This window comes from Chinchilla lanigera, unplaced genomic scaffold (assembly GCF_000276665.1).
Source record: "Chinchilla lanigera isolate Chin_1 unplaced genomic scaffold, ChiLan1.0 scaffold00051, whole genome shotgun sequence".
Taxonomy (NCBI): Eukaryota; Metazoa; Chordata; class Mammalia; order Rodentia; family Chinchillidae; genus Chinchilla; species Chinchilla lanigera.
Window position 1 is genome coordinate 9,915,518 of NW_004955452.1, and position 7,916 is coordinate 9,923,433.

Here is a 7,916-nt window from a genome sequence, read left to right on the forward strand (position 1 = left end):
CCCGGGAGGCTCCTGTGCCCTGCTGTCACCAAGTCAGCCCGGCTCCTGCACATCGTGGGAGCTCTGGGGCTCATGTGGCCCCCAGGCGGGTCCTGTCTTCTCCAGTCCTGACGATGGGAGCCGGGCCACCCGCTGTGGGCTGTTGGGCCCACCAAGCAGCCTCTGCAGAGCAGTCGGCTCGGCAGGTGCTCAGGAGGTTGTGTCAGCTCCTGGCTTGGTTGTGAGCACAGCCGAGGGCCGTTTACCCCTTCCACTTGAGGGTGACCGAGTAGGCGTGGACACGATTTGGGTGCAGGGGACGCATGGCTGCATGCCTGGGCGTGGGCTGAGTGCAGGGAGGCAGGCAGCCCAGGGGCCTGTGGGGCAGCGGGAGGCCGGCGCTGGCCCAGGAGAGAGGATGGACATCCTGGAGCATTGGCAGGGGGTGCTGGGCCCAGAGAGTGCCGGAGCCCAGGCAGCGGGGACAGCACCTGGGTCCAGGGGCCAATAAGAGCAAGGCTGCGGGGGGAGGGGGGAGCGTGAGCTGGGAGGGACGGGCTGGCCGGGTCGCACAGGCCTGTGGGGGCCCTGGAGAGGAGATGGGCACCGTCCTACAGGTGGAGGACTAGGAGGGGCTCTGAGCCAGGGGGGCACGGAGGTGGAGGGTGGGCGCTGGGGGCCCTAGGGCTGCAGACAGTCATTCTAGGATATTTCCCTGGCTGAAGGCGGGCAGGCCTGGGTGCTTCTGCAGGGGGCAGTGGCTGAGGGAGGTGTCTGCCGGGACAGGTCTTCTCCCCGCTGAAGAGACCCAGCTCTGTGGGTCGAGCTGGGCACACAGACTTCCTTGTGTTCCTCTTCCGGTGACCTTTCTACGCATTTATACAAGTGACTCGCTTTGTGCGGCGAGTGTAGGCTTGTTGCTCGGTGGCTTTCAAATTATTCATTCAGCAAATGTGCTGAGCAGGAGTTATAAGCCAGGGGATGGGCTAGGGCAGCCCTTGGGTGGACGGAAGGGCCCAGGGTGGGGGTCTCGGCCTCTGTGAAGCTGCCTGACTGCGCAGCCTGAAGGGCTTTTCCTGTCTCCGTGGCCTGTCCTTCCTCTGCAAGGCCTCTGCCACACTTGTGCACCTGGTGGGGGGAGGTGACACCAGGCCGGCCCACTCCCTGCCCTGCCTGAAGCCCACTCTGCCTGTCTGCTGGGTGTTCCTGTCTGCTGGGTGTCCCCGTCTGCAGGGTGTCCCCGTCTGCCGCTGCCCAGTGTCATGGCTCCCTCATTCCCTGTCCCCCCCCTCCCTGTCACCTCCCCTTTCTCGGCCTCCTCTCTCCATGCCGCTTCCCTGTCACTCCGCCCTCCCCTTCGCTTTGCCACCCCCTCTCTGTCTCCCGTGGAGGAGGCCCGAGGGACCCCAGCTCTTTCGTCTGCTGGCCCTGATGGACTTGTGCTAGGGGAGGAGCTGCCCTTGGCCCTGAGGACCTGTGTCTGCCTCTGGACAGCTGCTGTCACTGACCCCAGGCCTGGGCCGCTGTCACTGCAGAGGTGCATGGTACCGTAGCCCTACCTGTCCTGTGCGTCTCTGCGCCCAGGTTGTGGGGTGCTGTCGGGGCCGAGTGAGTGCAAAGCTCATAGATCATGTGGGGAAACAGAGGCACGGAGGTGAGCCCCAGGCCCGGTTGGTTCCATGCACAGCACTTGCTGTGTGGCCTGAGACAGGTTGCTTGCTTCTCTCTGGGCTTTGGTTGCAGTTTCCATGAAATGGCAACCGCGGCTGCTCTGTAAATTATAAAGCCCTGTGCGTTCATGCACAGACAGTGTGTTTAACAAGCACGTTCCCGACTCCCTCTGCCTCTCCCGCCCTTGTCACAAAGGCTGGAGGTGCCGTCGGCCACTTTGCAGCTTCCCTGAGAGTGCCCTGGGCAATAGTTGGGCTGACTGGATCTTCCTGGAAATGCTAAGGAACATTTCCACAGAAGTGCCTGCTTCCCTGTTACAGGGCACTGCTGGTTACCCCACTTTACTGAGTGACTGACCGATCGATTGATTGAGGTACTAGTGAGTGAATCCAGGCCTTCATAGTGAGCTCCATCCCCAGTCCTTTTTTATTGTGAACCAGAATCTCACTAAGTTGCCCAGGTAGTATTCAAACTTGCAATCCTCCTGCCTCAGCCTCCCAGAGTGCTGGGTTTATCAGTGTGCACCACCACACCTGGCTCCCCTTTCCTCAGTGTGAAAGGATGCTGAAGCTGCAGCAGTCACCTTGGGACAATGAGGCAACAAACCAGGAGAAAAATCCACACCATGATGGTGGCAGTTCAGAAAAGGGAGAGTGCGGGTCCTCAAAGCACCTGGGAGCCGTTGCGCCAGCTCTGCTGTGCCGGCTTCAGAAAACAAACCCCAGTGTATTAAAGCCTTGGTAGCTGGGTAGTAAGTTTCTCGCAGCTAAATGTATTTGTCACTGATATAATTAGTGAGATATTCATTCATTTTAGTGATAATAAAAAACAGTAAACAAGAGAAACTTGTCTGTGTTACTCAGGACAATGGGTAGCAATAGTGTACACCGTGCACACACACAGAATATAGTTATCATGTATGTTCGTGTATGTTTTTGTCTTCTTTTTGGTTTTTGAGACAGGGTTTCGCTATGCAGTTCAGGCTGGCCTTGAGCTCACTTTATAACCCAGGCTGGTCTTGACCTTGCAGCAGTCCTTCTGCCTCAGCCTCCCAAGTGCTGCGATTACACCCGGCTGTGTGTTCATGTAATGTATGTGTATGACTACTAACAGGAGGCACTGCGAGGAATATCTGAAGAACTGGGCCTTCTTGTCCTGCAGGAGGTCTGGGGCAGCGGGGAGCAGCAGAGATGTTACCTACAGGACACACAGGTAGCCCACTTCCTCCCCGACTCTGTTGTCATGCGTGGGGTGGTGGGGAGCCAGAGCCCAGAGAGAACTTGAGCCCAGTGGATTCTAGGTGCAAGGCGGGGTGCACTCTACCCTGCTGAGCTGGGAGCTGGGAGGCTGCAGAGGGCCGGAAGCGGCTTCCAACCTCCTGAGGTGCCCTCCTCACGGAGGGCCTGGGAGCCTGTGGCCCCGGTGGGCTGCAGCAGGAACCAGGAGGCTGGCATCCAGTGACACTGGCATCTCCCTGCTCGGCCCACAGCCCCGCGGCTCTGTGTGACCCAAGGACTTCACGGCCCTGAGGGAGAGGGGCGGGCATGGAGGGCAGCTGAGGTTGACTTCCCTGGGCAGCCTGGGGCCTTCAGATAGAAAGTTGATCAAAAGCAAATAACAGATGCTCTGTTTCTTGCACATCTATGAGTGGAGCTTCACATTCATCTTGTAGTAATTTTAGATAACGGCATATGTTTATGATTTACAAAATTCCACACAAACGGTACAGGAGTATGGACAACATTAATCTACATTATTTGTAAGCAGCAGCATAGGGTTCTATGGAACGAATATTCTACTTTTTTTGTGTGCGCTACTGTGAATTGAACCCAGGGCCTTTGTGCCCAGCTATTTATTTCCATTTATTCATTGAGTATTTTTATTTTGAGACTGTCTCAGTAGGTTGCCAAGTTGCCCAGGCTGGCTTGAACCTGCACATTCCCGGTGTGCACGGCTGTGCCCAGGTGAATGTTCTACAGTTTATTTAATGAGTCTCAACCGATGCGCATGTGTGTGGGTGTCGGTGCTTTGTTACTGTTTTCGCTGTCCCCAGCCCCTGGCTGCTTCTGGCCACTTGCAGGTCGCAGGAGGATGCGGGTCCAGGGCCCGGCTCCTCTGCATTCTCAGCGTTGCCCCAGGCTGAGGCTGGTGCTCCAGATCTCGGTCTCCCCAGCCGCAGTATGGGGATTGTACTAGCACCTGTGCCTGTCATTGAGGGCATCTGTAAAGGGTCTGGCACCGCACTGGGCAGAGTGGGGGGCAAAGGAAAGGTGGCTCTTCCCTTTCTCTGGCTGTCAGTCCTTGACTGACAGAGAAGCTAAGCAAACAGATAAAGTCACTTCACCCTTCCCTGTGGAGAAGGGCATCTGCCCTTCTCCAGGACATAGGGAGAAAAGCAATAACAGAAGCCAGTGTTTCCAGCCAGGAGCAAGGAGCTTTAATTTCTGTCTCCATGGGCTTGTGCACAGGAAAGAAATTCACAAGAGAAGGGCAAGGTAGAGCCCTTGAAGCCCAGTCTGAGCCTCCATTCCCTTAGTGTATGTTGTATTTCTCTATGTAACCCTTCCTCCTGTCTTCCCTCCCTGCCTCCCTCTCTCCCTTCCTCTTCTTCTTCTTCATCCTTGTCCTCACCTTCCTCTTCTTCTTCCTCTCTTTCTCTGATTGACACAGGGTTTTCCTATGTATTGCCTTGAACTCACAGCAGTCCTCCTGCCTCAGCCTCCTGAGTGCTGGAATTACGGATGTGCATGTATAGCTTTTATTCCTGGGTGTAATTATGCATCCATTAGTGTAATCTTCACTGACTCCTCTGACAGCCCCTAAGTTTAATGAGGACTTGTTATATGCCAGGAGCCAACTCAACATGTTCATGCACTATGTCACCCTGCCCTTATGCTTAATAATTAAAGCAAGTGGGCCGGGTATATAGCTCAGTAGCACAAATACCTGCTGACAAGCACAAAGTCTTGAGTTCAATTCCCGGTACCAAAAAAATAAAAATAAAAATAATTAAAGCAAGTATATTATTATTATTATTTTGGTTTTTTTTTTTTGAGACAGGGTCTTGCTATGCAGTTCAGACTGGCCTTGAGTTCACTTTGTAGCTGAGGCTGGTCTCGAACTTGCAGCAATCCTCCTGCCTCAGCCTTCCGAGTGCTGGGATTACAGGTGTGCGCCACCATGCCCGGCGAGTATATTATTTTGATGGAAACATGGGAAATCTCTCATTCATGCACTACACGGGGATCATGTTCAAGTCAAAGAGTAAAATCCCACTCTTTTTATTTTTTGTAAATGTATCCAAGTATAATTGCTACACGATAAATGAAGAAACCTATGGTTTCCCACAAGTCAGGTATACATTTTCACTTCACCAGAAGTACCTGATTACAGCTAATTCATAATAAGATGGCATTTCGATAAACCAAAATGAGCCCCACAGGCTACTGTACACAAAAGCTTCCAGTGGACTAAGGACAGTCAGTAATTAATGCGTCCATTTGAAAGACTATAGCTGTTCCTTGACTGCAAGTTGAACCTGTGACTACCAGAGGAAATCATTTTATATTAATTTATAAATAATCCCACTTAAATTCTTTATCCACTGTAGCATATGAAAATAGCCTTTCCACAAACAAAAATTGTGGAAGCAGTCTAAGTACTGATCAGATTCCACAGGCTTCTCTTGGGAACAGGATCTTGCCAGATAGGGTCCCTTCAACTGGTGGATTTTGCCTGCATTTAACTGTGTGTTGCTCTAAGAGCTCACCAAAAGATAGACCACATTGTACCGAGCTTTCTGAGAGTAGGGAGAATATCTGCATCAGGATGACGGGCGGGTCATCGAGTCCCAGTCTGCTCCTCAGTGGTCTGTCAAACACCTCCAGATATGATCGCCAAGAGGGACATATTGAGACGCAGAGGAAGCCACAGGGCTGCACAGAGAAACCTGACAGAAGAAGGCATGGACGAGGGACTCGGGAAACACAGGAGGATTCTGGGTATAGCACTGGTCTACGGGACTCTGGTAATCAGTCTTAAGTTCATCAAACGGTACAGTCTGCCAGAGGTGAAGACGAGCATGGCGGGGAGCAGGAGCGCAACCGTAGCAGAAGGTCGCTACTGTGATCCCTACGGCTGGAGTGGAGCGGCCGCGGTGGCGCAGGTGCCAGCGGAGAGAAGCGGCGTGAGGCCTGCTGGGTAAAACCATTCGCTTCCGCGGGCTGAGCCGTCACTGCCCTCCTGACCCCGTGATGTACAATGCAACCAAACCCCAAGAACAACAAAATAGAGAACAGCAGATTGTGACAGGCCCTGCTAACACAGCGAGCCGACTGGATAAAATATTTCTCCACGTAGTCAGTATTCAAGTACAATGGTAAGATTGTGTTGACGGGTGTAGGTCCATCCTATATTTACAGAGGGTGAAGAGATTTTCCTGTTGTTTAAAAAAATATAGCTAGGAGCTGCCAGGTGTGGTGGCATACACCTGCAATGCCAGCACTCAGTAGGCTGAGGCAGGAGGATTGCTGTGAGTTCAAGGCCAGTTTGAACTGCTTAGTGAGACTCTGGTTTCCCTGCCTCCTGGCAAGAAAAAAAAAAGTAAAAGAAAATATAGGTAGGAATTTCCCCTCTTACTCTTACCTGTGTGGCACTTAACCAACCTGTGCTATCAAACATAGTGTACCCTAGCACAGGTTAGTTTTTAAACATATTTAGTGTCATTAGAAGAAGGCAGATTTAAGCTCCAGTCTATAGAGTACTTCTCTAGCCATGCCTGTGAGCATGGGTGTTGCTCCAGCTTAATACTTGCTTTTATTGTATCAAAGCCAGTTGCAGAGTCATGGGAGAATCATAAAGAAGGACAGATACAGTTTACTGTATGCCAGATTTATTTAGTTATAATTTTACTGAACTACTGTCATATACTTGGCTTTGTATTGTCCTTGGTCCATAGAATTCATTTCAGTGTGAACATCTCAAGATCTGGATTTTTCAACGGCAGTTTTGTTAAATGAGTCTCAAACTGACTCAGGACAAACTTATGCTTTTGGCGGAGTCCTTGGTAATAGTTATCATCGGGCATTCATGTATAATAACTGTTTTGTTTTGTTTTTTGTTTTTTGAGGCAGGATCTCAGTATATAGTCCAGGTTGGCCTGAGCTCTCGGTGACTCTCCTGCCTCAGCCTCCTGAGTGCCGGGATTACAGACCTGTGCCATGATGCCCAGCCTTTTTTTTTTTTTTTTTTTTTTTTAGTAGCCTCTCAGTTTTACTGTTTGGTAGATCTGACCCAATCCCCTGCTCTTGATTTTGACAGCTCTCACTTCTTTTAATACCTTTTCTTGTGTCTCTCTATTTTCCTGTTTCTGTCTCTATCTCTCTCTCTCCTTCTCTTTCTGTCAGGATTGAACCCAGGGCCTTTGCACTGAGCTATGTCCTCAGTCCTTTCTAGATTTTTTATTTTTATTTTTTATTTTAAAGAGTAAAAGAAGGATAACATAATAATGGGGGGGTTACCAAATTACAGACAAAGTGGTAGGAAATTATCAGTGGTTCTTGTTTTACATATTGTTATCTACAAGATAGTTTCTCAGGAAAACAAACAGACAAATAATAGTGAGTTACAGACAAAAGAGGTAGGAGATTATCAATAGTTGTTGTACTATACTTTGGTATCCTCAAAGTGGCTTCTAAAGAAAATAAATAGAGCTATACATGAGTGACCTATTGAATAATCATTAACTATTCTCAATGGTTGTTGTAGGAAACACATAATAATAAACATGCATCCATTTACAAAATAGGATAGGAACAATACAAACATTACAGAGTTATGGGTAGATTAGTAGAAAAATATCAGTGGCTGCTGTAATACATGGTGGTATCTTCAAAGTGGTTTCTCAGGAAGACAGAGATACACAAGAAGGATCTAACAAGTAGTTACAGCCTAAGGGTTGTCAAAAATAGCATTACCTCCTCACCAGTGACTCCATTCACTGAGGTGTGATGGCTGGAAGGAAGGCCAGGATTGAAAAGAAGGACCGAAAGACTTGCACCTGTGTTTAGCAACAGGCTGTTTTCTTGTTCCTCCATAGTCATGATTACCTGGGTCTCCTCCATGGAGATGACAGTCTGGCCAGAGGGAAAAAGCAGAGTATGCCCCAGGCCCCCTCATTCCCGTTGGACTAACTGGTAGGATGGGCCTGAGCTCTGGGGCCTCCATTTCAGAGGGCAGACCAATCTCCAGTGGTCGCCTTTGCATCC